Genomic DNA, 20303 nt, shown 5'->3' on the forward strand with positions numbered 1-20303 from the left:
ATGTAATAGTATTTTTGACCCTTATACAAGTAACGACTGCATGTGTTCTTGTGGCAGTTAGGACATGCAAGCTTCCCTTTCGTACTCCTACCAAATAAGATGTCATAACTTGAGAAATCACTAATGATCAAAATGAATGCCGCACGCATAAAAAATGTCTCATTCCACAACACATCATAGGTATCTAATCAAGTTTCTCATAGAAACTTTCAATTCTTCTATAGTGGTGTTAAGAACATGTCAATGTCATTTCTAAAGCCAAGGGGACCTAGAATTAACAATGATATCATTGTAGAAAAGTGTTTTATACGCATCCAAGGTGATAAGTTGTACGGAATTAGAATCTTAGGCCATGTGTTGTGAGCAATTCTCATTGTCTAGAATGGATTGAACTCATCACTCACCAATCCAAGTCTAATATTACGAGGTTCTAAAGCAAAAGATGGGTTAATGTTATGAAAATATTATCATGCTTTAGAATCTATAGGATGTCTCAACATCCCATCCTTAATGTGACCATCATCATACCATCTCATGACAGAAGCAGTTTTCGATGACATGAACAACCTTTGTAATCTTAAGCCCCATTTGATACAGTTGCCAGAATCTACTATCAAATTCTGCTGTAAGAAACTGTTGTCAGAAGTTGAAACACGGAAAAGCTTATTTGATAGAGCTTTGTAAAAGTACTATGCAATTTACCAAAATCTGGTAACTATTGCTTGATACAGCTTCTAAAATATGTTGTATTAGGGTAAAATGACCAAAATACCCTTAAGGTTGATAGTACACCTAGATTGCATCAAAAATTATCAGAATACCCTTATAAATATATAATTACATAAATATAATAATTTTATATTAAAAATTTATAAAAATAATTATTTTAATTTTAAAAAATTGATAATTCTTTAAAAAATTATAAAAAATTTATAATTCTATAAAAATTTCATCAGCATCTCCTATTAAAAATGGACATATGAAATTTTCCTGATAAACAAAATGCTTGCATAATACACAATCTTGATAATGCACCTAGAATGCATAAAAATATATTAGAATACCCTTATAAATATATAATTACACTAAATATTTATAAATATAATAAATTTATATCAAAAAATTATAAAAATATTTTTTTTAATTTTAAAAAGTTTATAATTATATAAAAATCTATAGAAATTTCAGCAGCATCTCTTCTTAAAAATGGACAAATGAAATATTCCTGATAAACAAAATACCTCATAATTAATGTTGATAATGCACTCAGAATGCACCAAAAATGACCAGTATCATTTATATTCCTAACACATCCACATAATATCTCATTTATATTCTGACATCATTTATTAGGTAATCCACACTACATGATCAGTATGTAGCATACGATGAAAACTCTATTAAATACAAAGGAAATACATTAGTTTGAAATCTTGAAAATCTAAGGAAGACGATAGAATGATCTCTTAGACAATATAACGATATTGAATTGTCTCATGCATTGAGAAGCATTACCACAACAAATTCTAGGGAACTCAAGATCCATAAAGACTAACGAGTGAACAAATCAAAAGATTTTATCAAACAAAATACAGAGTAACAAACTCATCTATGAAGCTTCTGGAGGCCCCTACTAAAAAAAATTGGTGCAAATCTAAAGAGATATTGAAGGTTATTACAATATTTAACAAAGTTAGGATACAAGGATCTAACAAGAACTATAGAAAATTAATTTTAGCTCAATGAGGTAAAGTTCTCTTACTATGTGGAGGGGGGAATTGAGAAGCCAACACCCAAAAGCTCAAAAACATAGGCTCAAAAAATAGTTGAAGACCAACCAACAAAAAGCCTAGATCCCATGTACAACAAGTTTAACCCCACAAACTAAATTTAAGATCTCTTTTATTTCAACAAGGCTTTTAAAAATGAATATGGACAAATTAGTAAGTAATTTAATTGGAATTGGGGCCTATTTCTTTCTCAATTTAATTGGCATTGGGGCCTATTTCTTGTATTAGTTTTTTTTTTTTTTTTTTTTTTTTTTTTTTTTTTTTTTTTAATATATATATTTTAGGTGAGATATCTAGGATGTGAACTGGATTCTTCAAGGTGGAGAGACTGCATCAAACCTTTTTCTGTTTTAAAATCAGCTCACCAATCTACATCAAGAACTTTTAGTTCTCTTTTAGACATGAAAAAGATATGCATAATGTCATCAAATTAAACGACTTGATCTACGTAGATATAAAAAAAAAGATCTAGAAAAAGTGTCACTTACCAAAAACAAAAAGAAAACCTTTACAATAGAGTAAGAGCTTATGAATCTTATCTCATCGAAAACAGAATAAATAAAATCTTAAAAAGGTAAAAAACTTCATAGTAAGCTCAGAAAAAAATATATATATATATATATATATCAAACAAAACAAGACAGTAATCAGTAAAAAAAATTATGATAAATCACCACAATAAAATTAAACAAATTTCCATCTTAGTGGAAGCTTAAATTAAATAACAGCTATAAATCCAATGCTTAAGACTCAAATAGTTATAAAGTGCATCCCACCACAACTTATCTGTCATTCGGTGCATTTGCCCCATCATCCAAGCAAGTCTAGCTTTCTGTCCCATTTCTTTACTTTTAATCATTTCCACATAAGAATTATATTCTTTGGTCAATGAATTTGTTCACCAATCAAACCACCCAATCAAAAGCGTAAAACCAAAATTAAACTTTAATATGTAAGTAAAATGAAATAAACAAACCACATCAACCTAAAAATCAAAATAATTGAAGAGAGGAGAAAAGAATCAAACCTTCAAAATGTTTCTACACCTTAGGAAGATGAACGGTGTCCCTCACAAGCCAGGCTCTCATTGAAATTATACGAAGGGTACTCCGCTGTAACCATCCCAACTTCAAAAACCAAATTTTCACCACTCGATAGGATTCCAGTAATCGACCACCACTAAGAAAAGCCCTAACTCTTATCCCTCTAATCTCTACGATGTGACCTTCTATGAGCTTCCCCGTAAGTATCTCCGAAATTTATAGACAAATTTCCCAAAGGTTCAATTGAGAGAGTAATCTACTATTTTTGTGGGAAGTAATCCGATTGGAAATCTGTACGAGAGAGAGAAAGAGAGAGAGAGAGAGAGTGAGTGAGTGTGTGTGTGTGTGTGTTGTGTGAGAGAGAGCCATGCGAGCAAGAGAAAGAAATAGTGTTGTGTGAGATAGAGAGACCAATGTGAGCGAAAGTTGTGTGAGAGAGAAAAACAGAGGGTTCCGTCAATAGAGAAGAGAAGAAGAGAAATCGAGGGGCATTTTCGTCATTTCGTTTTAACCGCTTTTTGGTAGTTCGCGCCTCCCTCAAATGTCAATTAGAAAAGCTTCAAAATATCTCTTTTCATATCTGCATTTAAAAATGCAAATTCGTAATGCAATTCGTTAACAAACGGTAATTACGATCCAAACTCAAATTCACACCACAAATATTGTAAGAAGCGCTCTAGTAAGCGTTAACAAACACCCACTCAACTTCAACCGAAAATGACGCAAAATCTTGGTAGGGATTTATTTTTTTATCACCTAAAGAGTCATTTACCTTCCACCTTAAAACTCCACAAATGTCACAAACATCCTTATCATTAGCCTCATTCCAATGCAACATACAATCATTAGGGTATGCATGAATTTTGTTGTAGTTGATCCCTAAATCTATAATAATTTTCTTAGTTTAAGTGAAATTATTAGGTAATGTAGAACCCTCCAAGAGTACCACTCTCAACAAATCAAGCAACATGTTAAATGATTTAATACTCCATCCAGCAAAGCATTTTTGTGAAATAATCTTACTATGAATAACAACTTGGTGTGTTTCTTACACCCTAGGTACAACTCCTGCTTAGCATCTTTTACTAGCTTGAAGAATTTCTCAGCATCTTGTGGACACCCCATTTTTGTATCTTCCTAATTCGACAATTCGTCGCCCAGTTGTCGTGAGTTCCTTATGAAGAGTGCAAAGAAATCGAAGGCTTGGAAGTACTATCCATGTTTCCTTCCGTTTCTAGTTCTTTCATATCCCCTATTCATTACAACTCGAAATAGAAATTTATGGACGTTTAGAATCGCTACACCTTACACCCGATTTAGCAAGCACGCACGCTTAAGATCACTACACAGTTCAATAACTTAGAGACCTTGCTACGCTAAGAAAATACGACTTTAAAACTTAAAATTAATAACATTGAGACTGAAAGAAACCTCACACCAAAATTCGTAAAAATTTACAAAAATCATAAAAATGATAAAAATACCCCTCATCAATTTCGGACCTCCAACAAATCTTGAAAGTACATCCATTGCACTTAGAATATGATTTCGAGTCTACAAGGACCCAAATCGACGAAAACAAATAAATTAAAGAAAAATCATAAAAATGATCAAAATGCCCCTCAACATCAAAATCTGACCTAGAAACCTTAATCCTTAGGAGAACATGATAAAAAAAAAATCAAAATCAAATTGAAAGTCTAATCTAATGAAAATTAAAAATTAATTGACCACATTAAAAATTAAACTTAAATTAAGAATCAAAATCCAAATAAAAAAATCCAAATCGATCAATAAAAAATTCAAATTAAAAATCAAATAATTAAAAATTAATAGACCAAATTAAAAATCAAATTCAAACTAAAGATTAATCAACAAAATTAAAAAAATCAAAACCAATTAAAATCCAATTGACCTATCAAAACGAAATTAAAATCAAAGACTAATTAACTCAAATTAAAATTCCATCAAAACCCAATTAAATTAAATCAACAAATTCAAAATTCAAAATTCAAAATCAAACTCACTTGATCAATCAAGATTAAAATAAAACCAACCATTAAAGACTAAAATAAAATCATTCAAGGTTAAAATCAAAATTTAATCACGCTAAAAAAAAAAAGTAGGAATTCATCAATGAGAGACCATTAAGGCAAGTAGCGTGGGATCACCTCTCTTATTCTCCTGTATAAGAAATGTGAGAAAAGGAAAACAAGGCAAAAAAAAAGAAGCAACGTGTAAAAAATATAGAAGTTTTTTTTTCTATAAAGCACCCATCTACTCCAATGTGAAAAAGTACTTCTTATTCTCCATTGCTGCAACGTCCTTGCTACAGTCAGCTCTCACTCCTCTTCGACAACGTCTCAGCACAACCACTTTTAGCTGCCACAACTATCTCAGCCTTCATCTATTTATTCACCATTGTTGCAATCACATTTCTATTGCAACCATATAGCTGTTGCACTCATCCCTCTACATCTTTTTCTCCTATCCCCCTCTTCACCAATTCTGTGTAAGGATCTTATTTGATTGAGAATTCTTAGATGGTTATTACAATAGCCCAAATAGGATATTAATAGGCATTACAAGAATAATCTAGAACGTCTTAATTATTCTATTCTAGAAGATTGTAAGAATAATCTAGAAAGTCTTATCTATCCTAATCTAGAAGTTTATAAGAATAATCTAGAAAGTCCCAACTATCTTAATCTAGAATATTACAAGAATAATCAAGAATAATCCGACAATATCCTATTAGGCCCCCTCAAGATGGTGATCCAGAGGAGACACCAATCTTGAAAACTAAGTCACACAATCGAGTCCGAGAAAGAGGCTTTGTAAGAGCGTCGACAAGCTGATCAGTGGAAGTAATGTGAGACATGCGAAGCATAAAGCGTTGAACAAGATCTCGGACAAAATGATAATCACTGGAGATGTGCTTCATGCGAGAGTAAAAAACGGGATTAGCACAAAGATACGTTACACCAATGTTATCACTGTAAATAACTGGTGGTGAGGGAAGTGAGACCCCAAGTTCAGCAAGTAGAGACCTAATCCACTGAACTTCCGATGCAATAGAGGCAATCGCTCTATACTCAGCTTCAGTAGAGAAACGGGCCACAGAGCGTTGCTTCTTCGAGCTCCAGGAGATGGGATTAGGACTAAGAAAAAGAACACAGGCCCCTGTAGATGTGCGATCATCAGAGTTTTCGGCCCAGTCAGCATCGGTGAAACAGTGAAGGGACAGAGAAGAGCTTGCACGAAGGAAAAGTCCAAGATCACGAGTACCGTTTAGATAGAGGAGCAGACGCTTGGCAACACCCCAATGACGTTTAGACGGTGCATACATAAATTGTGAGAGTTTGTTAACTGCGAAGGCAATGTCTAGGAGCGTGACAAGGAGGTACTGAAGACTTCCAATAACTTGTCGATACAAAGTGGCATCCGTAGGGGGAGAGCCATCATAAAGTGAAAGTATAGTACCAACTACAAGAGGTATCTGAATCGGTTTAGAAAAGAGTATGTTGTGTCGAGCAAGTAAGTCCACAATGTACTTCCGTTGAAAGAGGAAACATGAGTTTTGGTGCAAGAGAACTTCGATACCGAGAAAGTAGGATAACGATCCCAAGTCTTTGATAGAGAACCTGGCAGCCAACTGATTAATGACGAGAGAAACAAAAATAGTATCGCTACCTGTGATGATTAAGTCATCAACATATTCCAGGAAGTAAGCAATACGACCATCGAGGTTAAACACAAAGAGAAACCTGTCTGACTGGGCATGAACAAAGCCTAACTGAAGCAAAAAACTATGAAGTTCTTGATACCATACCCGAGGTGCTTGCTTAAGACCGTAGATGGCTTTCTTAAGTTTACAAACATAAAAGGGAAAATTGGCATCAAGAAAGTCAGGTGGCTGTGCCATATAGACATCTTCATCAAGATGACCATGGAGGAAAGCATTATTGACGTCAACTTGCCGAAGAGCCCAACCTTGTGACAATGCTAGACTCAGAACAAGACGAACAGTAGTGGCCTTAACAACCGGGCTGAAAGTGTCATAGTAATCAATGCCGGGTCATTTGTGAAAACCCTTGGCAACAAGAAGAGCTTTGTATTTGTCAATAGATCCATCAGGATTGCGTTTGATTCGAAACACCCATTTACAACCAACTATATTCTGTGAGCCACTAGAAGGAATAAGATCCCACGTACCATTTTAAAGGAGAGCATCAAACTCATTGGACATAGCAGAGCGCCATCATGGATTAGTAAGGGCTTGAGTTACACTTGTGGGCTCAAAATCAGTAGATGGATGGGAAGAGATAAGGCAATACTTGGGGTTCGGCTTGTGAATGTTATTTTTGGAGCGGGTGAGCATAGGGTGGCTATTGGAGATGGGTCTGGGCAAGGTGGAAGTGATCGGGGGAATGGGAGGGACAGAGGAACAGCTCGGTGGTGAGGAATCATCGTTGGAGGCCATGAATGAGACCGAGGATGAGGGTTTATCATTGAGCAAAAAAGACGAACTAGCAGCACCACCACGTGAGGTAGATGGAGCTTTAAAGAAAAGAGAGGAAGATGAAGAAGGACTCGACGGTGGGACAGATGAGACGGGCATGAAAAATGAAAAAATGTCTTCGACGAACTCAACATAACGAGAAGTAAATATTTTGGAAGAAGATTGATCATAACAGATATATGCACTTTGTGTTAAGGAGTAGCCTAGAAAGACACAAGCATGAAATCGAGGTTCCAATTTATGAGCGGTATACAGACGCAACCATGGGTAACACTGACAACCGAAGACAAGAAGCTTTTGAAAGTTAAGGGGATGACCAACAATTTTTCAAATGATGACATCATGGAGAGATTGGATTTGGGCATGCAGTTGATGTGGTAGGTAATTGTGGCAAAAGCAAAGGCCCAAAAAGTAAGAGGGATGAACGCATGATAGAGGAGGGTGAGACCGGGATCGACAATATGACGGTGTCGACGTTCTGAAAAGCCATTGTGTTCGGGAGTATGTGGAGGTGTTGTGAGATGTGCAATCCCACTAGATGCAAGAAAGGAACGGAGTGCAATATATTCCCCCCTCGTTGTCTGTGTATAAGGTAACTATTTTAGTTTTGAAGTAGTTTTCCACAAGAGACTTGAATTTGACAAAGCTTTCAAGAACATCTGCTTTTCGCCTTAGAGGATATAACCATATGTACTTAGTAAAGTGGTCAACAAAAATAACATAGTACTTAAATCCATCAACGGAGAGAATAGGAGAAGACCACACATCAGAAAAAATTAATTCAAGGGGTGTTGAAGATGAATGGGTAGATTCATAAAACGGAAGCTTGTGACTTTTATTAATTTTGTAGGAATTACTAGAAAAGTTTGATAGAAGACGGGAAGATAAAGAAAAAACATTAGATGAGGCTAAATGATAAATAATTTTGTAGGATGGGTGACCAAGACGGGAATGCCACAAAGACAGGGAGTGAGTGACTGACAAAAGAGCACGTAGTGGAGCTGACGAGCCCGTCGTGACCGGCCAATAATAAACTTCGTCCTTATGTGATCCTTGGAGAAGAAGGGCCCCCGTTTGACAATCATTCACCTGAAAGCCAGACATGGAAAAGACAACAACATTGTAAGTGTTACATAATTGGGAGACAGAGATAAGATTTTTTATCATAGTTGAAACATAAAGAGTATTTGGGAAGGATAATGAGGATGAAGTGGATAGATTTAGGGAGTCAGTATGAGTGATGACAAGGCCTTTACCATTACCGATGACAATGTCATCAAAATCATCACAAGGAGAGTGAAGTGAAAGGTTCACAAGATCAGTAGTGACGTGATGAGAAGCACCCGAGTCTAGGATCCATTCAGATGGTGTTGAAGAAGTTGATGGATGAGTGGCCATGGCTGGACGAGGCCGGGGACGTGACTGTTGGACAGTGGGAGTCCATGGAATATGCTTGAAAATGGAACAACATTTTGTAGAATGGCTTGTTCACACAACTGCCAGCGACCGAGATACAGGCGTTGTCCTTGATTGTCGACGGAAAATGGAGGCCGAGATGTCAAGGAGGCGTGTGACGATTGGGCTGACTAACCGCGAGTTGGGTTAAAGGAGCGGGGAAGACCACGCGATGGTTGGGACGATGAAGCATACCTCTGTGGGGAAGATCGAGTAGCAGGGAAAGCCGTGACAGGGATAGGAGAAGATGAATCTGTTTTGGCTGCCAGTTGTACTTCATAGTTGTGCAGTTTCTCATGTAGCTCATCAAAAGAGATGGATGTTTCTCGTGCTTGAATAGTATTAGAGAGTTCTTTATAATTCTCGTCAAGGCCATTAAGAATTTTCATGATGAGATCTTCATAATCAACCGAGACGTTCATTAGGGCTAGTGCATCAATAGTGGTTTTGATACCTTGCATATACTCAGTAATAGACTGAGTACCTTTGACGGGGTTGGTGAGGCAACCCTTGAGACTGAGAATGTGACCGCGAGTCGGCTTAGCATAGGTGCTGGAAAGAGTCGTCCAAGCATCATAGGATGTTTTTATAGTAGCAATGAATGGGATTAGTGACGGTGTGAGAGAACCGATGATGGCATTGAGCAAGAGTTGGTCTTGACGGATCCATATGAGATAATCGGGATTGGGCGATGAGACACCGTTTTGCATGATGGTGGTAGGTGGACATGGCTTTGTTCCATCAATAAATCTGAGTAAGTCGTAGCCGATGAGAAGCGTTTGAAATTGGAGCCTCCATGCGGTGTAATTTGTGGATGTGAGTTTTAGAGGTGCTTGTGCTAAAACATTAATAGCAATGAGGTATGTGGTGTTGTCTAGAGGATTAATGACTATGGAGTGGGGGTGGTTGATGACGGTGTGGTTGGAGTGGAGGCCATGACTTAGAAAGAAAGTTTTTGTGGTAGAGTTGTGATTGGCTAGCGTTAAGAAATGGATGGCGTTAGCCTTGAGGCTCTGATACCATGTAAGGATCATATTTGATTGAGAATTCTTAGATGGTTATTACAAATGCCCAAATAGGACATTTATAGGCATTACAAGAATAATCTAGAAAGTCTTAATTATCCTATTCTAGAAGATTGTAAGAATAATCTAGAAAGTCCAAACTATCCTAATTTAGAATATTATAAGAATAATCAAGAATAATCCGGAGATATCCTATTATTCTGCACCTCTTATCCATTGTCCCTGCAATGCCCTACTCCCTTCTAAAACGTGTAGTTGCTACATTCATCTCTCATTGCACCTCTCTCTGTTTTCATCTTCTTTATGTTCCAACACAACCATCTCTCAGCTCTCTCTACCAAAACGTGCCTGCTGCACCAAAACACTGCTCTCTCACATTCCCCCTTTGCTCCAACGCCCCCCCTTCTCTCTCTCTCTCTCTGCAACAACACTTCTTTCAGACGTCATCTTCTCCACGTTGCTGCTACAGCGCCACTCGCTCAGTTATCATTTACTTCACAACGCGACGCAGCCTCCTCTCTCTCAACCGTCATCTTCTTCACAACACAGTACAGTCGTCTCTCTCTATCCTCGCCTCTCACATATCCGTAGCAGAAAACACTCACAGGCTTTTAGGTCGTACTTGAAGGATTCAACTCCTATCATCTCTCTATAGGTAAGTCTAATTTTGGTTGTTATTTTTATTTTTGTTTTCGTTTTCTCCTTGTTCTTCATGGCTCACTTTTTCTGTATTGATAGCATTAGGGAAATATTTGTTTATGCATTTCTTTATTTTCTTATTCATGTTTACATATTGATCGGATTAAAGAATATTTTTTTTATGTAGTTGGTTCGATATTTTTATATAGGTAGGATTAAGAGAATTTTTTTTCTTATGTATGTTTTCTGTTTTTTATTTATTTATCTATTCTTTTTTTTCTTTGTTGCTTATTGATAGGATTAAGAAGATATTTTTTTTTATCTCATATAGTCTTTGTTTTTTTTAAATCAATAGGGTTAGGAGAATATTTATTTTATATATTTTCTTTAGATTTTTATCTATTTATTTTTAGTATTAGGGGAACATTCTTTCATGTATTTCTTTTATATTTTTTTTATGTTTGCATATTAATAAGATGAGGGAATTTTTGTTAAAATATTATGATCATTATGCTTGAATTGGTTTTGCATGATTTATGATAATATTCAAGCTATTCTTATTATTTTAAGATTATTTCATGTGATTAGTGTACTTCTTGATTTGGCAAATATACATGCCCATTTGGTCGATTTAAAAATTGAATGAATGGGGGGTTTTCTTTGTATAGTTGGAAATTTTGTGTGCATTAATATGTATCAATCTCCAATGTGGTATGAATAATAACATGAATTTCTTTTTATTGTTATTTTGTAAATTCCAAACTTGGTGATTTGTTGTAAATTCATAATTTTCTAATTTGAGACTTCATGTTCATAAAATTCTTCTTTTGAGAAGTTATTTGCAAATTGTTGGAAAATCGATATTCGATACTTTCTAATATGAAAATTACATAATTTTCTATTTTGGAAAAACATATATTTATAAATTTCTATTTCAGAAATTTCACGTTTTAGTAATTTCCCAATTTAGAATATTTTACATTTTCCTATTCAGAAATTTCATGTTCATAAAAATTTGGGGTTTCCTAATTTGGAAATTTGATATTTTTTGGAAACCTTCTATTTTGGAGAATTCATTTTTATAAACTTCCAATTTGGGAATTCATCATATCTTCTTCAAATTCTAATTTAAGAAACTTCAGATTCCTAATTTAGAAACTTCATGAGTTGCCAACTTAGCAGTTTTCTATTTCCCTATTTAGACAATTTTCATGAGTTACTATTTTGAACGATTTGGGAAATAATTGCGTGTTAATTTTTTTATTGACTTTAGATCATGGGGCTAAATTAAGGTTTTTTAAAATCTTTCTATTTTGTTCGGGATTTGAGGAATCATGTAACAAATGGAGATTCTTAGCCATAAGATTTGCTTGGCAAACCGCTAACCTAAGATAAGTTGATGATGATGATTGAACCATAACCTTGAGCATAGTCTTCCCCTTATGACCTTAGGATGTTTTTTGGATCGTCGTAGAAACCGATCATCTCGATCAGACGGGTTCGATGCCTAACACCTTTCAAAACTTGTAATCTGACCCCTTGCCCATTTCTTTGATCCATGGATCAATGCATATTCATTTGGACTTATTTTTTGTTCTTAAACTTAAATTAGATGGTGACTTCCATTTTTCAAAATCCTTATTTACCAATCGGACCCCTCTTCGCTATTTAGGGAAAAAGGGTCAAGGCACTTTCACATCTACATTCTTACCATTCCTTGTTGCCTATGACGAAATGCTTACATCATTAGTTGTGTTATGCATACCAAACAAATCGTGCAATAAATGTCCCATTTCTTCACCTCTCACATCGAGTTCAATATCCACCACATGTGCATCGAATGATGATTATGCTATGCCTTCTCCATTAAATCGCCATCTAATATAACTTTTATCAAAACCATTACATGTCATATTAAAATCGCCTCAACCCCTTTTCATTAAATAGGGAAGGGGTCTGATTGGTAAATAGGAATTTTTAGAGAAATGGGATTCGCCACCTAGTTTAGATTTAGGAGCCAAAATTAACTCCAAATGGATATGAATCGGCCCATGGATCAGAGAAATGGATAAGGTGTCAGATTACTGGTTTCGGAAGGTGGTAGGCACCGAACTTGCCCGATCAAAATGATCGGTCTCTACTACGATCCAAAACTAACCCATGGTCAACGGGAAGGACTATGGTCAAGGCTATTGTCCAACCATTATCATCAATTTATATCACGTTTGCCAAATGAATCTTATGGCTAAGATCCTCCAATTGTTATATGATTTCTCAAATTTCACTCAAAATGGAATGATTTGAAAAAGTTTTAATTTCAGCCCCATGATCTAAAGTCGATAAAAAAATCCACATGCAAATATTTTCCAAATCATCTAAAATAGAAACTCAAGAAAAATCTTCCAAATAGAAAAATTACAAATACAAAACTACTAAATTGGAACTTATGAAGCTTCTAATTTAAGAATTTGAATTTTCCTAAATTAGAATTTGAAAAATATATGATGAGTTTCAAAATTAGAAGTTTATAAAAATGAAATCTCCGAAATAGAAAGTTTAAAAAAAATATAAATTTCCATGAATGTGAAATTTCTAAATATGAAAATGTAAGATTTTCTAAATTGGGATATTACTAAAATGTGAAATTTCTAAATTAGAAATTTATGAATATATATTTTCTGAAAATAGAAAATTATGCAATTTCATTTTAGAAAGTTTCTAACAATTTGCAAACACAACTTCCCAATGAGGTCCCAAATTAGAAATTCATGAATTTACAACAAATCACCAAGTTGGAAATTTACAAAAAACAGAAAAGAATCACGTTACTATGTTCACCGAATTGAAGATTGACGAATATCAATGCATACAAAATTTTCAACTTTGAAGAGAAAATCCACATTAATCCAATTCTTAAATTGACCATATTTGTCAAATCAAGAAGTGCACTAATCGCATGGAATAATCTTAAAATAATATGAAAAGCTTGAATATCATAATAAGTCATGCAAATCCATTTTGAGCATAATGATCGTAACATTTTAATTAAAATCCCCTAATCCTATTAACATGCCAAAAATAAAAAAATCAAAGAGATACAAAACAAATATTCTCCTAATCCTATCAATATGCCAAAAAAAAAAAACAAATAAAAACATAGAAAAATACATTAAAAAAATTCTTCTAATCCTATTGATATGCAACAAACAAAAACTTTGAAAAAATGCGTAAAAAAAAAATTTCTTCTAATCTTATCGATATGGAACAAAAATAAATAAAAACCTAAAGAAAATATATAAAATAAATATTCTCCTAACCGTATTGATATGCAAAAAATAAGAAAATAAAAAAAATGCATAAGAAATATTCTCCTAATCTTATCATCAAGCAAAAGAATAAATAAGGCGTAGAAAAGAATACATAAAAAATTATCCTAATCTCATTGATATAAAAACTAAAAAGATAATCATATCGATATGCAAAAATAAATGAAAACATAAAAAATACATAAAACTCCTAATCCTACCGACATGCAAAAGCAAATAAGAAAATAAAAAATTCATAAAAAAAATATTTCTCTAATCTTATTGATATGCGAAAATAAACAACATAAAAATGCTGGATCTCTCCTATTGTGAATCATTCAAAACGTGACAAAACATCACATAGCATGACAAAAAAAATCTTTCTATAACCAACTCTATGATCAGACGCCAAAAATCAATATGAAACCTCAATGTGGGGGGAAATTTTAGCATACGAAAACAGAGAGAAAAATAAACAATGTGCCATGAAGAACAAAAAAGAAAAGTTAAAAAACTCAAAAATAAAAATAAAAAATGGTATGAAGACCTGTGAGTACTCGTTGCTGTAGTAGTGAGCCGAAGAAAGAGGCATTGTAGCAATGGTACAAACAGGCTGGGCAGCAAAGGGGGTGTTCTGGCTTTGCTGCAAGGAAGTGGAAGAGACGGAGTATAACGGGTTTGATGGAGAAGAAGAAGGGACTAACAAGGGGCATTGGTGAAGATGAGGGCTGGGAGAGTTGAAGGATAGAACGTGAGAAAGAGAGAAAAGAGCTGAGACGTTGGTACAACAAGAGAGGTGATGGTTGTAGTGATGTGAGGACGTTGGAGATGTTTGTGAGATGATGGAGGCAGCAAGGAGTGTTGCAGTGCTGTGAGGACGTTGTAGGTGTGCTAGAACGTGAGGTGTGGACTGATAGGGGTGGCTATAGAGGGCTGGTGCAGTAGAGTTGTGAAGAAGAAAAAGATAGGGAAAGTTGCAGAATGTAAGTAGGATGAGGGAGATGGGGCTGTTGCAGTTGAAGGTACAGCAATGGAGGTGAGGTGGGACGTTGTGGGCAGAAGAAGAGGAAGAGAGGAGGGTAGAGAACAAAGAAGAAAGTCAGAGCGCAAAAGAAGAGGCCCCTTCTCTTTAACGTTCAGCCCTTTTTTATAGAAACTCAGTTTCTATTTAGAAAAAAATTATTCTCTCTTTCCTTTACACATTTTTACTTTCTTTTTAGGAGAATGGGGGGTGGGGATTTCACGCTACTCATACCCCGATAGCCCTCCGTCAATGAGTTGCGATTGGTAAATTTAGTTTTGATTCCGTTGGTTGATAAATTTTTGTTTTCAATTTTAATTTGATTTTGAATTGAATTATAATTGGGTTTTGTTGACGTTTTGGTTTAAATTTTAATTTGATGTTAAAACATTTTCTTTTAATTTAAATTTGAATTTGCATTTAATTTCAAATTTTCATTGTTCAATTAAGATTTAATTTTAATTTCGTTTGATTGATTGAGTTCGATTTTGGATTTTGAATTTGTTAATTTAGTTGGGTTTCGATTTGAATTTGAATTTCTTGGTTGGTTGGTTTTTTATATTTTTAATTTGATTTTGCATTTTAATTGGTTGAGTGATCTTTTTAATTTGAACTTTTTTCATTGGTCGATTAATCTTTAATTTGGATTTTTTAATTGGATTTTGATTTTTAATTTGAGTTTGATTTTTAATTTAAATATGATTTTTAATTTAAATTTGATTTTTATTAAATTAGATTTTCAATTTGATTTCGATTTGATTTTGACTTTTTATCATGTTTTCCTAAGGATAAAGGTCTCTAAAAGTTAGAATTGGACATTGATAGGTATTTCGGTCATTTTTGTGATTTTCCCTAAATTTTTTTATTTTCATCGATTTGGGTCCCGTTAGACTCGAAATCTTATTCTGAGTGCGATGGTGGTACTTTCTAGATTTTTCAAAGGTTTGAAATTTATGAGAGGCATTTTCGTCATTTTGATGATTTTTGTAGATTTTTAAAAATTTTGGCGTGAGGTTTCTTTCAATCCTAACGTGATTATTTCTAAGTTTCGAGGTCATATTTTCCTAGCATATTGAGTTCTCTAAGTTATCGATATATATTAAACCTAAGCGTGCGTATTTGCTAAATCGAATGTAAGGTGTAGCGATCCTAAGCTTGTGTAAATTTCTATGTCAAGTCGTAACGAGTGGGGTAGATGAAAAAATTGGAAATGGGAAAATTCAATGACAATACTCACAAGCCTTTCAGTTCTTTGCTCATCATTAGGCATTTACAACGACCAGACAACGAATTGTCGAATTACGCAAATACAAAAATAAGGTGTCTGCATAAATAATCGTATGTTATTTCTTGATCCTTATACAACATGTTATTGTAGTTGGGACAAAAACGATCTCAAGCAAAAATATGTTATTTCTTAGACATGTTGGAGATTGATGAATGAGAAGGGGCTATGGATTGACTATCTCAAGCAAAAATATGTGAAGGATGGTAATTGGTGGAATCCTTCAAAAATGAGGCTCAAAGCTTTGGAGAACTTTCCGGTGTTTTATTAAACAAACAATTAGGCTGACAAAGAGCTTGATTGGAGATGGAGCAGAAACTTCTCTATTCTTACATAATTGGAGAGGGTCAATTCCATTAATAGATCTATATTCAAATGAAAACAAAAACATTATGTTGAACGAGGTTTGGGATCAAGAGGGTTGGAATGTTTCGAAACTTAGAGCCTTGGTCATGAATAATTCAGCAGTGGAAGAGATTCTGGCATCAAATGTTCAACAAGGAAATCATGATAGATCAATTTGGATGGCCTCTAATTCAGGATTTTTTTCTTCTCGATCGGCATGGAAATCTTTGAGAGCTAGAGGAAATGTCTCTCTAATTTGCAAAGCAATTTGGAATGCAAAGGTGCCAACAAAGATGAAGACTCTAGCGTGGAAAATCTATCATAAAGTGTGCCCGATGGATAGTGTTTGAAAAAAATGGGGTATACCTATGGCTTCAAGATGTTCTTGTTTTAAAGGTAATGAAGAAACTATTGAGCACCTTTTTTTCGAATGTCCGTTTACGATAGAAGTGTGGAACTACTTCAGCTGTCATTTGCTTGAGGAGACAACCAGAGTTATGACACTTTGGAAGTGTCAGTGGTATGGTTCCGTGGGTAATCTGTTGGAACATATGGATAACTAGAAACAGATGTATTTTTGAAGACTTGAAACCTTTAGTTCAAGTGGTCATTAATAATTATCTGAAATGGGTAAAGGAATTGGAGGAACATTTATTTTTCAAGCTCCCATCTTCCGATGATACTCTCCGAAAATTATCAGATATTGGAATTCATCAAAAACGGATCGCTCAACGTTTTCTACTTAAAATCTGCTGGAAGAGACCGCCCCATGGTTGGTTTAAGTTAAACACTGATGGATCAGCAATCTGTAATCCAAGTTTATCAAGTGGTTGTGCTATTTTACGTAATGAACATGGTGATTTGGTAGAAGTAGGTCATTGGAACTTCGAAATGGCGACAAACAATATGGCAGAAGTCCGTACGTTGGTAGCTGCGCTGGAGAGTTTTGATTTACAAGGTAAGAATATCATCCGTTGAAATGGATTCAGCTATCATAGTCAAGGGTCTTGCACATCATGCGGTCTCGTGGAAATTGGATGAATGGGTATTTAAGGCAAGATCATTGATTTCAAAAATAGATGCTCGAGTGTGCCATGTTTGGAGAGAAGCTAATGCAACGGCAAATGCACTTGCTGCTACTGCTATCCAGAACCTTCAGTCGTCGACATTCAAAAGAGTTTGCGATTTGCCTTTAAATGTAAAAAATGCTTATATGGGAGATAAGCTAGATCTTCCGCAATTTAGATATGTAACTCGTTAGGGTTCTATCTTTGTATATTTGTTTATAACCTAATACATCTTCTTGCTTGCTTAGCAAAAAAAAAAAGTTGGGACATGGGCATTTCAACATCTCATTGATAGTTGCTCCGTGAGTAATTGCAAACTAGGTGAAGTTTTTCACTCCTTTAATGTATCCTAACTAAGCCTTGACTTATTGATCCAACTCCTATTCATAAGGTAGATATGGGCAAATACCTAATGGAAAGAGGTTCCAAATGCATTACTTCACTATATATTGACAAATAAGAGACTCAAACTATATATCTAAACTAAATAACTCAAGGATCACTATTTGTATAGACCTATCGTGTACATAAAATGAAAGGACATGTACTAAGGGATTGGAGAATTGACTTATCTAAGGTAAATAAAAAAAATTCAAAATCCGGTGGAGCTATGCAACATATTTTCATTTACATGGTTTTACAAATAGAATTAAGCAACTTCACTTACATGAGTATTATTTTTCACTTACATGGGTTTACTAAAGATCAACCCTTCCTCAGATGCAAAATACATACCCCCCTTTCTCACAAACAATCTCCCATCTGGATAAAATGATCCTCAAAGAAAAAACCTCTAAACTTAACAAAGAGGACAACAATAATATTCAGAAGTCCTTTGGGAGTTCAGGAGATTCTTGGTCATCTTGAATAGGCCATATCATTAATTCTTTTTTTTTTTAATTTCTAGTTATATAATGTTACCCACTAATAACAATACTTGACTACTAAAATAAACAAGAAACAAAAAGTCTACACCAAGCAGGATACAAATAGTAACCCATCAACAATTAATTGATAACAGAAATTAACAACAATTGTAAAAGACATGAAACTTTAGTAGTGTCCCTCGTGTCACAGCCACTCGGTCAACATAATCATAATTCAAAATGATTTTGTCACCAAAACAGAGAGTTCTTAACTCCCAAGTCTACAAACGTACCAAATAAGATTTAAATTAGAGCAGCCATGCTAAAATGGCTTACAAAGAAATACTCAAATATGCTCAACTAACATTGAATGTGCACATAACCATAGATTTTTTCCCATAGATATGAAAGGAAAAAAATCTTTGGTTTTGTGCCCATTCAACGTCAGTTGAGTGAATTTGAATATTTTTTTAGTTTGTTTAGTATTATTCTTTAAATTAAAACTCCACTTTAAAAACTTAAAGGTAAAGGGACCAGATTCCAAACAATTGGATCCATGCTTTAATACTTAAAGGGAAGGCACAAATGAATAGTAGAAGATGATGAAAATTGAATTTCAATGCACCTTAAATATCCACAAACAACTAACGAAAGCATACAAAATCAAGAATCAACAGTACCTACATATAAAACAAACACTATACCGTAACACTAAATTACTAAATTGGAAACTATACTCCTTTAAAAAGAAACCCAAGATACTTAACCAAGAAAAAAAAATCATCTCCTACATCTAGAACTAAAATACAAAACAATCAAATATATTTAACCAATTACAGAAAACCTACATAATCTAAACATAGAAATAATTCGACATAACAAATCAAGCTATTAACACCACAAAACTATAAATGAAGAAACATCGAGCCACAAATGCTACAAATAAAAGATCCCTCATAATCGAACAAAAAAAAAACTCTCAAATCTATCACTATCTTAAATAAATTACATAGAATCTGTAGTTTCAGGGTTGTACCTACTAATTGAGTAATATTGTTTATCTCGATCTCTAAAACCAACAAACTTAGCTTAGATTCAAGCAATCTCTACTGAAAATCTCCCCCATATGTCTTATACTTTCCTTTCGTCAACTCCTAACCCAATACGTCAATTATTGTAAAACAAAACATTTTGTTTTCTTTCTCTAGATTTTCTACCATTGCGTTCTTGCCTTTTTAAATTACTAACAGAGCATTCTCATCCTGCAATTCAATCAGTTTTCTCCTTTGATGATGACAGAACAGATTAATTCGAAGGTGTGGGGTTTTGGGATCTCCATTTCAATGCAAAAAACAGAGAAATGGACAATAGATGAAATTGGGATGTTGTATCCTGGGAGTGTTGCAACTAATATATGTGTGCATTCCATTTTAAGCCTGGAGAGACACGAAACATCTTAACGAAAGCTACATTGCCCTCATCCCAATCAATTTTGCATCTCTATGGATAGTTCATATATAACTAGTCAATATCTAATATCACATTTACATGTGTTTCTTAGCTCATATCAATTACACAGAATCTGGAGTTTCAAGATTGTACCTACTAATTGAGTAATATTGTTTATCTCGATCTCTAAAACCAGCAAACTTAGCTCAGATTCAAGCAAAATCTATTGAAAATCTCCCCCAAATATCCTACAACAAACTTAGCTCAGATTCAAGCAATCTTCGATGAAAATTTCCTCCAAATGTCATACATGGATGAAGAACAAAAAATTAATTATAAACCATTAATCCATTGAATTCGATGGGAGAAAGAAATCGTAGAAATCTTGTTGTAAAAATCATACCTCGTTCTGTGATTTGGATTCTCAAAACCTCAAACTGCTATGAAATCTGCAATTTCGATTATCAAAACATCAAAAAATGTGAAGAAGA

Source organism: Akebia trifoliata, chromosome 14, assembly GCF_017979445.1.
Source record: "Akebia trifoliata isolate Shusen 1 chromosome 14, ASM1797944v1, whole genome shotgun sequence".
NCBI classification, from domain to species: Eukaryota; Viridiplantae; Streptophyta; class Magnoliopsida; order Ranunculales; family Lardizabalaceae; genus Akebia; species Akebia trifoliata.